Consider the following 17,726-nt stretch of genomic DNA (forward strand, 5'->3'; position numbering starts at 1 on the left):
ATGGATTAAATTGCATCCTTCTACATGTTGACCTCCAGTTGAGCCAGCACCACTTGTTGAAAATGCTGTCCTTTTTCCACTAGATGGATTTAGCTCCCTTGTCAAAAATCAAGTGACCATAGGTGTTCGGGTTCATTTCTGGGTCTTCAATTCTATTCCATTGATCATCCTGTCTGTCTCTGTACAAATACCATGCAGTTTTTATCACTACTGCTCTGTAGTACAGTTTGAGGTCCGGAATGGTGATTCTCCCAGAAGTTCTTTTAATGTTGAGAATAGTTCTCACTATCCTAGGTTTTTTGTTATTCCAAATGAATTTGTAAATTGCTCTTTCTATCTCTATGAAGAATTGATTTGGAATTTTGATGGGTATTGCATTGAATCTGTAGATTGCTTTTGGCAGGATAGCTATTTTTACGAAGTTAATCTTGCCAATCCAGGAGCATGGGAGATCTTTCCATCTTCTGAGATCTTCTTCAATTTCTTTCTTCAGATACTTGAAGTTCTTGTCATACAGATCTTTCACTTGCTTGATTTGATTCACTCCAAGATATTTTATTTTATTTGTGGCTATTGTGAAGGGTGTCATTTCCCTAATTTCTTTCTCAGCCTGTTTATCCTTTGAATAGAGGAAGGTTACTGATTTGTTCAAGTTGATTTTATATCTAGCCACTTTGCTAAAGTTGTTTAGGAGTTCTCTGGAGGAAGTTTTAGGTTCACTTAAGTATACTATCATATCATCTGCAAATAGTGAAAGTTTGACTTCTTACTTTCCTATCTGTATCCCTTTGACTTCCTTTTGTTGTCTAATTGCTCTAGCTAAGACTTCCAGTACTATATTGAATAGGTAAGGTGAGAGTGGGCAGCCTTGCCTAGTCCCTGATCTTAGTGGGATTGCTTCAAGTTTCTCTCCATTTAGTTTGATGTTGGCTACTGGCTTGCTGTATATTGGTTTTACTATGTTTAGTTATGGGCCTTGAATTCCTGATCTTTCCAATACTTTTAACATGAAGGGATGTTGAATTTTGTCAAATGCTTTCTCAGCGTCTAATGAGATGACCATGTGGTTTTTTTGTGTGTTTATTATGTTTAGATATGGGCCTTGAATTCCTGATCTTTCCAAGACTTCTAACATGAAGGGATGTTGAATCTTGCCAAATGCTTTCTCAGCATCTAGTGAGATGACCATGTGTTTTTTTTTTTTCTTTGAGCTTATTTATGTAGTAGATTACATTGATGTATTTCTGAATATTGAACCATCCCTGCATTCCTGGGATAAAGCCTACTTGATCTTGATGGATAATTGTTTTGATGTGTTGTTGGATTCAGTTTGCGAGAATTTTATTGAGTATTTTTGCATCAATATTTATAAGAGAGATTGGTCTGTAGTTCTCTTTCTTTGTTGGATCTTTTTGAGGCCGAACATTAAAATTATGAGGCCAATAAAATTATGAGCATAATTTTAGCTTCATAGAACAAATTGGGTATTGTTCCTTCTGTTTCTATTAGATGGAATAGCTTGAAGAGCATTGGTATTAGGTCTTCCTTGAAGTTCTGAAAGAATTCTGCACTGAAACCATCTGGCCCCAGACATTTTTTGGTGGGAAGATTTTTCATGACTTTAGGAGTTATGCGACTGTTTAGATGGTTTATCTGCTCCTCCTTTAACTTAGGTACCTGGTATCTGTCTACAAAATTGTCCATTTCATCCAGATTTTCCAATTTTGTTGACTATAGGCCTTTGTAGTAGGCTCTGATGATTTTTTTTAATTTCCTCTGTTTCTGTTGTTATGTCTCCCTTTTCAGTTTCTGATTTTATTAATTTGAATACTGTCTCTGTGCCCTTTGGTTATTCTGGCTAAGGGTTTGTCTATCTTGTTGATTGTCTCAAAGAACCAGCTCCTGGTTTTGTTGATATTTTGTATTATTCTTTTTGTTTCAACTTGGTTGATTTTAGCCCTGAGTTTGATTGTTTCCTGCCATCTACTCCTCTTGGGTATATTAGCTTCTTTTTGTTCTAATGCTTTCAGGTTTGCTGTCAAGTTGTCAATGTATGCTCTTTCCAATTTCTTTTTGTGAGCACTTAGAGCTATGATTTTTCCTCTTAGTACTGCTTTCAGTGAGTCCTACAAGTTTTGATATGATGTGTCCTCATTTTTATTTAATTCTAAAAAGTCTTTAATTTATTTCTTTATTTCTTCCTTGACCAAGTTATCATTGACTAGAGCATTGTTCAGTTGCCAATGTATGTGGGCTTTCTGTTGTTTTTGTCCATGTCAAAGACGAGTCTTAGTCCAAGGTGGTCTTTTAAGGTACTAGGGATTGTTTCAATCATTTTATATCTGTTGAGGCCTGTTTTTTGACCAATTATATGGTCTATTTTGGAGAAGGTACCATGAGGTGCTGAGAACAAGGTATATTCTTTTGTTTTAGGATGAAATGTTCTATAGATGTCAGTTCAGTCCAATTGGTTCATAACTTCTGTTAGTTTCATTGTGTCTTGGTTTAGTTTCTGTTTCCATGATCTGTCCATAGCTGAGAGTGGGGTGTTGAAATCTCCCACTATTATTGTGTAGGGTGCAATGTATGCTTTAAGCTTTAGTAAAGTTTCTTTTATGTATGTGGGTGCCCTTGCATTTGGGGCATAGATGTTGAGAATTGCACGTTCCTCTTGGTACATTTTTCCTTTGATGAACAGGAAGTGTCCTTCTTTATCTTTTTTGATTACTTTTGGTTGAAAAACAATTTTATTTGATAATAGAATTGCTACTCCAGCTTGTTTCTTGGGGCCATTTGTTTGGAAGATTGTTTTCCAACCTTTTACTCTGAGGTAGTGTCTGTCTTTTTCACAAAGGTGTGTTTCCTGTATGCAGCAGAATGTTGGGTCATGGTTGCGTATCCAGTCTGATAGTCCATTTCTTTTTATTAGAGAATTGAGTCCATTGATATTAAGAGATATTAAGGAAAAAAAGCTTAAAGCATACATTGCACCCTGTTTCCTGTTATTTTTGTTATTGGCATTGGAGATATGTTTGTGTAGCTACCTTCTTTTATGGTTTTTGGAAGATTACTTTCTTGGTTGTACTTTCCCTCCTTGTGTTGGAGTTTTCCGCCAATTATCCTTTGAAGTGCTGGATTTGTGTTGAGATGCTGTGTAAATTTGGATTTGTCATGGAATATTTTGGTTTCTCCATCAATAATGATTGACAGTTTTGCTGGGTATAGTAGTCTGGGCTGGCATTTGTGTTCTCTTAGGGTCTGTATGATATCGGTCCATGATCTTCTGGCTTTTATGGTCTCTGGTGAGAAGTCTGGTGTAATTCTTATAGGTCTGCCTTTATATGTTACTTTGCCTTTTTCCCTTACTGCTTTTAGTATTTTTTCTTTGTTTTGTACATTTGATGCTTTGACTATTATGTGGCAGGAAGTATTTCTTTTCTGGTCTAAACTATTTGGACTTCTGTAGGCTTCTTGTATATTTATGGACAGCTCTTTCTTTAGGTTAGGAAAGTTTTCCTCTATAATTTTGTTGAGGATATTTACTGGTCCTTTAAGTTTGGAGTCTTCCCCCTCATCTATTCCCATTATCCTTAGGTTTGGCCTTCTCATTGTATCTTAGATTTCTTGTATATTTTGGGTTAGTAGCTTTTTGTATTTTGCATTTTCTTTGACAGTTGTGTCAATGTTTTCCATGGTATCTTCTGCACATGAGATTCTCTCTTCCATCTCATGTATTCTGTTGGTGATACTTGTGTCTATGACTCCTGATTGTTTTTTTTAGGTTTTCTATCTCCAGGGTCGTCTCCTTTTGTGATTTCTTTATTGTTTCTACTTCCATTTTTAGATCCTGCATGGTTTTGTTTAATTCCTTCTCCTGTTTGTTTGCATTTTCTTGCAATTCCTTAAGGGATTTTTGTGTTTCCTCTTTAAGGGTTTCTATCAGTCTACCAGTGTTCTCCTTAAGTTCTTTGAGAGTGTTATTCATGTCTTTCTTAAAGTCCTCTATCATCATCATGAGAAGTGATTTTAAATCTGAATCCTGCTTTTCTGGTGTGATGGGGTGTTCAGGGCTTGCTATGATGGAGGAACTGAGTTCTGATGATGCCATGTAACTTTGGTTTTTGTTTCTTACTTTCTTGTGCTTGCCTTTCACCATCTGGTTAACTCTAGTACTGCCTGTACTTGCTATCACTGACTGAAGCGTGCCTTCTCAGTTATCTCGCTTGTGTCTGCTCTCCTAGGGGTCCAGATGTCTCTGTGATCTTTTCTAGCTGCACTGATTACAGTGGTACCTCTAGAATGCCTCAGGATATGGTGCCTCCAAGGTAGCAGTCCAGCTAGGTGTCTGCTGTTCTGGGTGCAGTGTCTCCTCTAGGATATCTCCGGATATGTTGTCTGATGCTCTGAGTTCAGTTGTTCCTCTGTGGCTCTGGATTGAGTGGACCTTCCAGTATGTCTCAGGTGGAATCTGGTGTCCACACAACAGCATACCAGGTAGAGGTCTGGTCTAGGCCTCAGATCCGGGAGAGGGGCAGAAGGGGAGTGCCTGTCTGCAGGGGCAGGGAGCAGGGGTATCTGTTAGAATCTGAATACTCACAGCACCCAGCTATGGGTTCAGGGCAGTATATGGGTTTTCCTACCTAATGCTGGCTGTGGGATCCGTGGAGCCGCCAGAATGTCTCGGGCAGAATCCAGGGTCCACACAATAGCAGACCGGGCCCAATTTTGTTGAGTATAGGCTTTTGTAATAGGATCTGATGATTTTTTTAATCACCTCATTTTCTGTTGTTATGTCACCCTATTCAGTCCTGATTTTATTAATTTGAATACTGTCTCAGTGCCCTTTGGTTAGTCTGGCTAAGGGTTTATCTATCTTGTTGATTTTCGCCAAGACCCAGATCCTTGTTTTATTGATTCTTTGTATAGTTCTTTTTGTTTCCATTTGGTTGATTTCAGTTTAATTATTTCTTCCCATCTACCCCTTTTGGGTGTATTTGCTTCTTTTTGTTCTAGATCTTTCAGGTGTGTTATCAACCTGCTAGTGTATGCTCTCTCTAGTTTCTTTTTGGAAGCACTTAGAGCTCTGAGGTTCCTCATAGCACTGCTTTCATTTTATCCCATAGGTTATTTTATGATGTGCCTTCATTTTCATTAAATTCTAAAAAGTATTTAATTTCTTTCTTTATTTCTTCCCTGACTACATTATCATTGAGTAGAGTATTGTTCAATTTCCATGTGAGTGTGGGCTTTCCATTGTCTTTGTCATTATTGAATTCCACCCTTAGACCATGGTGATTGATAAGATGCGGGGGATTATTTCAATTTTTTTGTTACTGTTGAGGCCTGTTTTGTAATCAATTATATGGTCTATTTTGGAGAAGGTATCATGAGGTGCTGATAAAAAGGTATATTCTTTTGTTTTAAGGTGAAATATTCTGTAGATATCTGTTAAATCCATTTGGTTCATAACTTCTGTTAGTTTCAAAGTATCTCTGTTTAATTTCTGTTTCTTTGATCTGTCTATTGCTGAAAGTGGGGTGTTGAAATTTCCCACTATTAATGTGTGAGGTACAATATGTTCTTTGAGCTTTAGTAAGGTTTCTTTTATGAAAGTGGGTGCTCTTGCATTTGGCGCATAGATGTTCAATATTGAGAGTTCATGTTAACTGTCCTTTTCTTTGAGGAGTATGAAATGTCCTTCCTTATCCTGTTTGATAGCTTTAAGTTGAAAGTTGATTTTGTTCGATATTAGAATGGCTACTCCAGCTTGTTTCTTAAGACCATTTGCTTGAAAAACTGTTTTCCAGTCTTTTACTCTAAGGTAGTGTCTGTCTTTGTTACTGAGGTGGGTTTCCTGTATGCAGCAAAATGCTGGGTCTTGTTTCCATATCCTGTCTATTAGCCTATGTCTTTTTATTGGAAAGTTGAGTCAATTGATGTTAAGAGATACTAAGCTGAAGAGATTGTTGCTTCCTGTTATTTTTGTAAATAGTGGAGGCATTATTTGTGAGGTTATCTTTTTTTGGGGTTTGTTGGAAGAGGATTACAGTTTTGCTCTTTCTGGGGTATAATTGCCCTCCTTGTATTGGAGCTTCCCTGCTATTATCCTTTGTAGTGCTTGGTTGGTGGAAAGATATCATATAAATTTGGTTTTGTCATGGAATATTTTGGTTTCTCCATCTATGGTAATTGAGAGTTTTGCTGGGTATAGTATCCTGGGCTGGCATTTATGTTATCATAGGGTCAGTATGACATCTGTCGAGAATCTTCTGGCCTTTATAGTATTTAGGGAGAAGTCTGTTGCAATTCTTGTAGGTCTGCCTTTATATGTCACTTGGCCTTTTTCCCTTACTGCTTTTAAAATTCTTTCTTTGTTTTGTGCATTTTTCTGTTTTGAATATTATGTGATGGGAGGTATTTCTTTTCTGGTCTAGTCTATTTGGCATTCTGTAGACTTCTTGTATGATTATGGGCATCTCATGCTTTAGATTAGGGAAGTTTTCTTCTATAATTTTGTTGAAGATATTTATTGGCCCTTTAAGGTGGGAATCCTCACTCTATTCTCTACCTATTATCCTTAGGTTTGGTCTTCTCATTGAGTCCTGAATTTCCTGGATGTTTTGTGTTAAGAACTTTTCGCATTTGTGGTTTTTTTTGACACTCGTGTTAATATTTTCTATGGTATCTTCTGCACCTGAAATTCTCTCTTTTATCTCTTGTATTCTATTGGTGATGCTTGCATCTATGACTCCTAATTTCTTTCCTAGGTTTTCTATATCCCTGATAGCCTCCCTTTGTGATTTCTTGATTGTTTCTACTTCTATTTTTATGTCCTGGATGGTTTTGTTCAATTCTTTCACCTGTTTGGTTGTGTTCTCTTGTAATTTTTTAAGGGAATTTTGTGTTTCCTCTTTAAGGGCTTCTACCTGTTTACCCGTGTTCTCCTCAATTTCTTTTGAGGATGTTTTTTATGTCCTTCTTAAAGTTCTCTATCATTGTCATTAGAAGTGATTTTAGATCTGACTCTTGCTTTCCTGGTGATATGGGTAATTCAGGACTTTCTAATGTGGGAGAACTAGGTTCTGATGATGCTGAGTACCCTAAGTTGCTGATGCTTGTGTTCTTGAGATTGCCTTTCACCATCTGAATCTCCTTGGTGCTACCTGGTCTGTCTCTGACTCGAGCCTGTCTTTCTTATTGTCTTGGTTGTTCCAGAACTATTTGGGATATGTGTGGCTGCTGGGGTTGGAGCTTTGGCCCAAGATCTGTTCAGTGCTCAGGTAGAGACAGGAAGGAACCAGTGCTCTAAGCCATGAGTGAATTCTTGGGTCCCTGTGAGCCCAGTTACTCCCTGTTTGGGTTGAGTGTTGTGTCTCCTTACCTGAGACACTGTCCAGGTAAGAGCTACTGGGAGCCCTGTCTCCTCTGGGTTTTATGAGGTTGGGTACAGAGCTGCCTCCTGGGATCTGCTCTGTGCTCAGGCCCAGACAGGAAGGAAACACTGCTCTGGCCCAGGAGTGAATTCCTGGGTCCCATTATGTCCCATTTACTCTGTGTTTGGTGTGAGTTTTGCTGCTTCCTTACCTAAGTTACTGTTCTGATTAGATCTCCTGAGAGCCCCTCCTCCTCTGGGTTCTCTGAGATTGGGTGCATAGCTATTTCCCAGGATCTGCTGAATGCTTGGGCCCAGACTGGAAGGTACCAGTGCTCCAGGCCAGGAGGGAATTCCTGGTTCTCTGTGTGTCCTGTTTACTCCCTGATTGGGGCAAGTGTTGCTGTTTCCTTACCTGAGATAGTGCCAAAGATAGAGCTCCTGGGATCCTTGCTTCCTCTGGGTTTTGTGAGGTTGAATGCAGAGCTGCCTCAGGTGAACCACTCAGTACTCAGGCCAAGACCTGAAGTCCAGATACCTTTTGTTTTATCCAAGTTAGAATTGGTTGAGTATCTTGGGTGTCTTAACAAAAGAAGGAGGAGAAAGAGAAAGAGGAGGTACTGTCTATTGAGCCTAGTTTCTGTTGCTGTATTCCTATTCGATCTCACACAGTTTCAACCCCCTCTGCCATCATTCCCTGATGAATGAGGATAGGGATTTGATGGAGATTTTTCAATTGATTACTAAGTGTTCCAAAGTTCCCACTCTCTGCACTTGTTTCAGCTGTTGATCTCTCCTTTTTTTTCCCATCTACAGTAGGATGAATCTTCTTTAATGATTATTGAGTAAGACAATAATCTATGACTATAGTTCATTAGTTGATATTTTGTTGATATTCTTTCATGGAAGGAAAGTGGTTAAGTTTTACCCAAGTCTCATGACAGTTCAAATATCAAGTTCTTGGCTACCAGTGTGGTGTTAATCATGGGTTCCATCTATTTAGTGTGCCTTACAGCCAATTAAATAGTTGTTTATTATTCCTACACAGTCTGTATCTTTATTGCACTAGAATATTTTGCTGTCAGGCCACTTGTTATTAATCAAATAATTTCTAGCTGTATTTCAGTTTCTCTTTCTCCTCTAGTAGCATGTGGAATATCTTCACGTACTATAAACATCAGTCAGCAGTGGGGAAGTTCTAGTTGGTCACTAAATTAAATTCTCTGGGCTTAATAAATACGTTCCTGTTCACCATAGCAATAAGAACTTACCATAACTCTTTGAATAGATTATTTAGAAATATTCTAGATTGGTAGGAATTTCTATGGTTTCTTTTTCACAAGCAATTCAATTAAATCTAATCTACTGGTGGTGGAGTTTTCATTTGGTGCTTAGGTTGTTTGCTGTTGGCTTTGTTTTTGTTTTTTACTGCAGATTCTCCAAGTACTACTGAAAGTATGGCTGTCTGCATCTGTTCACTTCTTTGAATCTCTTTCCATCAGTTGTTGGGTGAAGTCTATTTGATAACAATTAGGCTAAGTACCATTTTGTAAGTATAGTAGAAAATCATTGGGAATCGTTTCATTGATTTTTTTTGTTTTTGTTTTTGTATTTTTGTTGTTGTTGTTTTTGTTTTTTGAGACTGAGTTTCTCTGTGTAGCCCTGGCTGTCCTGGAACTCACTCTGTAAACCAGACTGGCTTGAACTCAGAAATCCACCTGCTTCTAACTCCCAATTGCTAGGATTAAAGGTGTGCGCCACCACCGCCCGGCTTTCATATTTTTATCATTCAAGTTTGTTGCTATTTTTGGTCTTTGGGATATTTTGACTCTTTCACTAACCAGTGTCAGGGTGGGGTCCCAGTCATGCAATGGTTCTCAATATTGAACAGTAATTTATTGATCACTCCCACAATTTCATTGCCACATTTATCCAAGCACATCTTATAAGCAGAGCAAACTGTAAGTCTAATCATTTTGACTTGGGTTGGTCTTCCAATCCCTTTAATGAACATCTTGCTTAGTTAGAGGAAATGGACAGTGCAGACTTCATATCCTCCAAAGCTAAGGGTCTTAGCTAGTAAAACTCACATCAATTACTGAGATTTTTTCTTTTTGATCTAGGTTTCTAGCTCTTCCAAGAAATGGGACCAAATTCCAAACTTCTTCCCCAGTAGTGTCTCCCTCAATCATTCCTACACATGATTCCCTCTTTTCCTTTCCTCACTCCCCACCCACATGTAGTCCACTCCCCATATCTATCTATGATGTCAATTCTCTTTCCACTTTAAATGAGATTTAAATGTCTCTCACTTGAAGTGTTTTTAGTTTTTAGTTTTTTAGTTCTATTCACATGCTGGCAAATTTTATCATGTTATTGTTTTTGGTAACTGAGAAAGAATTCACTGTGTAAATGTACCACATTTTCTCTATCTATTTTTCAGATAAAGTGGATGTAGAATATTTTCAGTTCCTGGCTATAACCAATAAAGACCCTACGGAAATAATTGACCAACTAACCTCCTATTATGGTAAAGTTTCTTTTAAGCATATTTGCAGAAATGGAATAGCTGGGTCTTGAGATAGATAGACTCCCAATTGTCTGACAAATCACCATATCTATTTCCAAAATTGTTATGCCTGTTCAGTTATCTGAAATGAGGGAACCTCACTTGAGAAAATGCTTCAAAAATATCTATCTGTAAATCTTTCTCTTAGTTACTGATTGATGAGAGATGTATTAGTTCATTGTACTAAGCGGACATTTCAAGTTTCATAAGATTTCAGTCTGAGAAAGAGGTATAGCAAGCCAGTAAGTAATCAGCATTACACCATGCCTTTGCAATAGCTATTTCTTTCAGGTTCCTTCTCTGTTTGCTTTCTAGTTTGACCTTCCTTTAATGATGTAGTTAATAGAAATATAAGCAAATATACCCTTTCCTGCCTGATTTTATTGTGGCCTCATGGAGTTTCACCACAGCAATAGAAGAATCTAAATCAGATTCTGCTTGTGGTTCAAATTGAGACTACTTGTCATTGTGGCATAGGAAATAATTTGGTTTGATAATTCACTGCTTATCAATAAATGCTGATATTGTTAACAGAAAAAAATATTTATTTACCTGTTATCTATTATCTACTGGGTCAGTTTTCATAACCTATGTTTCAAAAGCAAATTATTTCCCTGATTAAAAATAGACAGACACAGAGAGATTATAAATGAAAATAAAATTTTAAATTTTCAAAATATATAAAAATCAAGAGAACCATGACTCTGAAATGATATCTTTGTGTTTTCTATGAAAAAAATTAAGAGACAAAAATAACAGAAATTTGGATGTGTAATTTGAGAAACAATACATTTGACTCATCTTCTACAATTAATTTTGAATAAAAATGCTCCATCATGCCGTAAGGTCACGTGTTCCACTATCATCATAGTGGCCCTCTTTGTGATAACCACAAGCTGGTAACAACCCAGATGTCACACAACAAAATAATAGATACAAAAAAATGTGGTTCATTTATACAATAAAAATATCATCCTGATTGAGGTAACCCAGACTCAAAAGAAAATGCATGATATGTACTCACTAATAAGTGGCTATTAGCCAAAAATAGAAGTAAGTAACACCCAAGATACAGTCCACAGAACTCAAAAAGATCAACAAGTTAAAGGGCTCAGTGAAGACACCTCTGTCCGACTGTGGAAGGAGAAGAAATCAATCACAAGTAGGGAGGAAGAAAGAAAGTTAGGAGGGAACATGGACAGGGTTCGGGGGAGCGGGGAACTTGATCTGGTATTGTGTGAGGAAAAAGGACTGAAGCCCTGAGGGGAAGCAGAAAAAATGGAAACAGGTAACCTAGGTAGTTTATGGGGTTGGGGGACCCTCAAGAATGCATCACAGACCTGGGAAGTGAGAGACCCTCAGGACTCAAAGATAAAGACCTTAGATGAAATGCCTGACAGTAGGAAAAGAGAACTTATAGAGCCCAACTCCAGCAGGAAGACAGGGCATCAAGTGAGGGAAGAGGTTTCTATTCCACAGTCAAAACTCTGACCCAAAATATTTCCTCTCTGGAAAACTGTAGCTATGGAAATAAAAAGGAGCCTGAGGAAAAGAAGGTCCTGTGACAGACCCAAAGTGGGATCCAGCTCAAGGTGAGATCCTATGGCCTGACATTATTACTGAGGCTATGGAATGCACACAAAATGGTAACTATCACCACAGACCTCTGGAAGACCCAAAAAGCAAGTGAAGGAGACAGATGCAAATATTTGCAACTAACCAATAAACAAAAGCTGCTGACCCCTGTGGTTAAATTAGAGAAAGGCTGAAAGAAGCTGAGGGGCAGGTCAACCCTTTAGGAGGACCAGCATTCTTAGTTAATCTGAACCCCTGATATCTCTCAAATACTGAAGCACCACAAAGGCAGCATACACCAGCTGATATGAGTGCCCCAACACATATACATCAGACTACTGCTGGGTCTGTGTTCAATCAGAGATGATGCACCTAACTCTCAAGAGACTGGAGGCCTCAGGGAGTTTAGAGGTGGGGTGAGGGATGGGGTATGGGGACCTCCTCGTGCAGACAGGGGATTAAGGAAGAGGTATTGAATATGAAACAGTCAGAGGCTTGATGGTGCCAGGGAATAAAATCTGGAGTATAAATAAATATATAAGTAAATAATTCCTGTAGAATAAAAGAGCATCCGGAAGTATCATCATTTGTCAACTCAAAATGTACTTCAGAACAATAGAAATAAAATTGTATGTTATTGGTACAGACACAAACAGATTGTTCAATGGACTTGAATCAAGACCAATAAATAAACTCACACACCACAACTACGCATATTTGAATTTTGGCAAAGAAGTCAATAGCATACAATGGAAAACAATGGAAGCATATTCAGAAATTGGAGCAACTCTAACTAAATGTCTCCATGTAGAAGAATGCAAATTCATTCATGATTATTACCCCTAAAAAACTCAAGCCCGAGTGGATCAAACATATAAAAATAAAAACAGATACACAAAATCTAGTAGAAGAGAAGATAGAGAATAGCCTTGAGTGAATTGGTACAGGAGATAATTTTCTGAACACAACACAAATAGCTCATGCTGTATGATCAACAATTGTCAAATTAAACCACAGGAAAATGAATAGTTACTTTAAGGCAAATGACACTATCAATAGGACAAAATAACTACCTAACATTGGGAAAATATCTTCACTAAGATCACTTCTAAAAATGGGATGATTTAAAAAGTGAACATAGTACTCAACAAAACAACCCAATTTAAAAAGGGGGAACAGAAGTAATCAGATAATAATTAAGAGAGTAATAAGTAATGGCCAGAAAGCATTTACATAAATATTCCATTTGTTTCGTAATTCGAATAAGGCAAATAAAATGATCTTGTGATACCATCTTAAAACTCTCAGAATGACTAAGTTAAAGAATTCATGTAACAGCACATGTTGAATTTGATTTGGATCAAAGGAGCAACCCTCTACCATTAGTGGAAGTGCAAACGTGTACAACCAGTTTGAAAATCAGTTTGGTACCTTCTCTGAAAACTGGGAATTGTTTTACTTTTAGACATATTTATACCTGTTCTGGGCATATACCCATAAGATACCCAATTATACCACGTGATCACTTTCTCATCTATGTCCATAACAGCTTTATTTGTAGTAGCCAGAAACTTGAAACAAACAAGATGTCCAATAACTGAAGTACGGATAAAGAAGATGTGGTATTTCTGCAAAGTGGAATCTTATTCAGCTATAAATACAAAGTAATCAAAAATTTTAATAACATCTTGAGTGAGGTAACACAGAGCTAGAAATGCAGATATGGTATCTACTTACATATACATAGTAATTAGCCTTGCAGTGCAAGATAAACATGCCAGTATCCACAAACACAAAGAAACATGTTAGTAAGTTGGGGCTATGTAAATGAGAATGTTTGAATCTAACTAAGAAGGTCAAACTTATACATCATCAGTGTTTGATAGAAAAACAGCTGGGTATGAGAACAGGTGAGAAGGGGAAAGGAGATGGTGATTAGGTTTGGGAAAAGGGGTGGCATGAGAAGGCCGGGAGTCATAATAGAAACCTGTCAGATGCATCTCTTGATATAGTTAAAGGCCTGGGACTGGAAAAAAAATACAAAGAATCTATGTGGGTGAATCTAGCTGGGAGTTCTATAAGAGGAGGTATAGGGACTGAAGCGAATAATGCATTTGGCTAGGCAAGATCTGCAGAAGAAAGTTGAGGATATCAATACATCCACAAATTCTTCAACCCAAAATTTTCATGCCTTAAGTTGTGAAGGATAAAGACAGTGCAGAGACTGTGGCAACAGTCCAATAATGACTGGTGCAACTTGTGACCCATCACATGTGATAGAACGAACCTCTGACACTATTGATGATACACAGCAATCTTGCACACAAAAGCCTTACATAACTTTCTCTTCAGAGGCATTATTCAGCAAAGAATGGGTGCAGAGTTACATCCAAAATCAAACACTAAGCAGAACTTAGAGAGTCTTGTAGAAAAGATGGATAAAGTACTGAGCAAGTCTTAAGGTCCAAGGACACACAAGAAGATATAGTGTCAACTAACTTGTGTCCACGGGGGAGTCACAGAGACTAAGCAACCAAACAATGATCATTCAAGGACAGCAATGTGACTGCCTACAATCTAGCAGCAAATGTTCTGCTTGGTCATCATATGGGAACAATAACAAAGAGAGTGAGTGTCTGAGTTGCCTGCTCTTCAACCACTTTTCTCCTCCCTGGACTCCATGGTTGGGTGACAGTGGGAGAGATTGTATATATTCCTTCTGCAAATAGATGCTTCACTGTGTGGTGGTACCCAAAATTTTGCTCTTATTCTCTAAGGAACAGTCATTGGAAAAAAAGGAGAAGGAATTGAAAGAGGAGATTGTGATAAAAAGAAAGAGTGGGTTTTGAATGGAATGCAAAGTGAAGGAAAATTAAACAAAAAAATAGCAAGTACTTTTTTACTGTAGCTGTCCTACCTTCTGTGTTCCTCTGAGGCAAAAATCTGCAGTATTAGGCTCTTAGCACCTCATCTTAAAACATCAGGAAATTATTGAAAGGATTAATTACTAGTGCCTTTTTCCTTTTGTCTAGATGACTCTTGATTGTCTAATTATGGGAAAGTTTGGAGCAATAAAATGTTATTGAATCAGATGAAGAGAATGAGCACAGAAGGAAAAATTTTACATAAACAAGTATTAATAAACTCATATAAATTCATATACAGATTCATGAGTGCATATTTATACATTTCCATTCGAAGAAGTTGGGTACAGCTTGCATACATTCTCATAATTACTTACTTACACACACATATCCATACTTAAATATGCATATGGAGCAAAAGACCAATTTTTATTGCATAGCAAAAGCAAAAGCTTCTACCCTTTTAATGCTAAATGAATTTAACCCAAGTTTGTAAGTAAATAACTTTATTCTTTTAATAAGACCAGACCTTCCTTGTTGTTAAGAAAAGACCTGTTCTGTCCCATGGTAAGGAGAAGCCTGCCTGCTCCTTCTGCTCTCTGCAGGTTCTACTTTTCCTTCATTCCCTCTGCATTCTGCACATTGCTCTTTTAGTTTTTTTATATTATCTACAGTTTCTATGTGATTCCACTCTGCATACTCCTTCTAATCTTGCTCTCTCCTGCTCTGATGTCACAATGATGCTCTTACTCTCAATGTCTTTTATTCCAATGCCATGACTATACTACTAAGTTCTTCTTGAGTTCAATTTCATCTAAACAGTGTTCTGTCTAAAAATTTCTCCTCACCTCAATTCCTTCGAATTTCTGCTTTTTCTTCTGCACTTATACATACTTGCAGAATACATGATCACATATTGAAAAGTTTGTCACAAGTTCACACATAAAATTTAAATTATAAAATTAAATAAAAGTTTACAACAGAGAATGTTTACATGCATATTCATTAGGAGTAATTATCTGGCTCTATCTCTTGATTCTGGTGGTCTGACAGGGATTATGGCTGTTCTGGAACTCAATCTGTATACCAGATTGGCTTCATTCAGAACTCAAAACATCAGCCTCTCTGACTCTTGAGTGCTGGGATTAATACAGTTTCAGGCTAAAGATGAAATGTGTCCAGGGAAGAGCTGGGTCTGTAGCATTCAGTCCAGTGGCTGAGTCTAGTCCAACACAGGTCCAGAGGCCCTGTGAAAACTCCAGAATATCTATAAAGTGGGTTTGGACATTCTCAGGAGGAAGGATTCAAGGCTGATGGGACTATAAATGCAGATAATGATAAGCAGTTGGCGCTAGTATTTTAATTTGGATTCCTAGATTAAACTGGTTTCATTTGGCAACAGAAATGAAGGATGAAATACAAGAAGTACAAATACTTAACATTTAGGAGAGAATAGCAGGTTGATACCAGTCACATTTCCTGCCTGGACGTTCATGCTATAAACCATAGTTTTATGAAAAATGATAGTTGTAGTGTCAATGTATTCTTGTGGAGATTCATCATGTCTTTGTGTGAAGACATGTTGCTTTGCAATTATCTGAAGTGTCGTATCAAGCTCTGGTTATGCTTGGGTCACTGCCTGCTCTCACATCTTCTGTGATCTGCATGGCAGTGATGAGTTTAGTAGTTCACCAGTTATCTTCCCTGCTTGCAACAGTATCCTTTCTGGAAAGCTAGATATTGCCTGAACAGAACTCAGCCAATCAGAGGAATACAAAGCTATGGTGTTGGCAGGGCTTCAACCAGAGGTTGTTTTGGATATTAGCTCTCGAGCATTGGCCTTCTGGACATACCAGGTACACCAGAAACGTCTCTATCAAGAATATCATTTCAGCAAGGCTGAGTACCACTTAAAACATATGGAAAAGATATATACACAGTAAATACAGGGCAAAAATATAGAATTGACCTCTATGAAAGGGGATGTTACCTCCACGAAGAAAGTTTTAGAAGAATAGAAGAAAATGTTTAGTGATATCTCTGAAAAACTTATGGAGCACAACCACCAGTACAAAAAGCTCCAAGGCCTTTATGATAGCCTTAGGCTAAGAAATATCACTATTGCCAGCCAAGAAGGTGCCCTGGAACCAGCTATTATCCCACAGTTTGGAGTCTTTGGCTTCCCATCAGGGAATAATAACAAAGTTTTCTTTAGACCTCACACCAGCTGGAAATAAATATAGTGGAAATGAAGATGTTTAATTCAGACTGTTTTATATGTGTTCTCCCACAGCACCTGAACCCATTAACAACTTCTTTAGTTTTGCGTCTCAAAGCCATGAAGTAGAGCAGCAAGTATGCAGCAGAGCCTTTAAAGAAAAAAGAATTTAGCAGAATGTTCATTCCTGCATCCTTGAGTTGTCGTCACATTTTGACCTTAGAAAAAATTGTCTTGCAGTAGGATGTATGGCTTCTTGTTTGGTTTCTTCTCTGTTTGATTGGGGTATGGGCATTTCATGAATCTCAGTCTCTACGTTTGTCATTGCTCACACAGTCACATTGTTGCACAAATCCTATTTCAGAACAATCTTTGTTTATGCTCATGTGAGCACCAGTTTTATGTTTACATGGAGATTTGGATTCATTCTAGCATGTGTATGTTAACTGTATGCATTGATTTTTCTCGGCTAGTATATTTCTGTAAAAATTATGGTCTTGTAAAATGATGGCCAAAAATGATGGTCTTGGAAAATTTTGGCTTGCTATTAGCATGTATTTTACAGTCATGTATTTTCATTTGTATTACATTGTTTTGGGGGTGTACTTATGCCAGTAAATGAAAGTGCAATTTGATTCATATGTGTTGTTTCTATTTAAAAATAATTTCTACTGATAAAGTTATTTGTTGATTTCATTGGTATTTTAAAAATAAAACTGCTTTTTTATCTTAAAAAAAAGAGTAATTATCTGGCTAAAGATCCATCAAATGTCACAGCTCCACAGGTTCATTGACAGCTGAAAACAATAACTAAGTTATTAGTAAAGTTCTGCATAGATTAACCCAGTCAATATTTTATCTTGTCTTCTAACACCTATAAGAGATCATTAGTTACTTTCTTATGACCTTTGAGGAATTGTTTTACCATCTCTGGATTGTGCTGAGTGGTAGAAAGTCTGGTTACTATTCAGACTTTCTCTGCAAACCTGCATAGATTTGCTCAAAATGGAGGGCTAATCCATAATAATTGTTGTTTATATACATACATATATATGTATACATACACATACATATATGTGGGGAGCTGACAGAAGGTGGCTATCATCCTTTCAGCCATCTTGAGCCATA

The 17,726-nt window shown here is 37.5% G+C and overlaps 1 pseudogene across 1 annotated transcript in view; it reads left to right on the top strand.

Annotated features, from left to right (window-relative positions):
* LOC143434861 (E3 ubiquitin-protein ligase CCNB1IP1 pseudogene) overlaps window positions 1-17,312 on the top strand; it is a 32,052-nt pseudogene extending 14,740 nt beyond the window's left edge. Inside the window, exons 3-4 of the transcript XR_013104682.1 lie at window positions 9,816-9,902; window positions 11,464-17,312. The product of XR_013104682.1 is annotated as an E3 ubiquitin-protein ligase CCNB1IP1 pseudogene (transcript). The remainder of the gene's footprint in view (window positions 1-9,815; window positions 9,903-11,463) is intronic.
* Window positions 17,313-17,726: the final 414 nt, after the last annotated feature.

The sequence above is a fragment of the Arvicanthis niloticus genome, chromosome 17 (assembly GCF_011762505.2).
Source record: "Arvicanthis niloticus isolate mArvNil1 chromosome 17, mArvNil1.pat.X, whole genome shotgun sequence".
In the NCBI taxonomy this organism is placed as follows: domain Eukaryota; kingdom Metazoa; phylum Chordata; class Mammalia; order Rodentia; family Muridae; genus Arvicanthis; species Arvicanthis niloticus.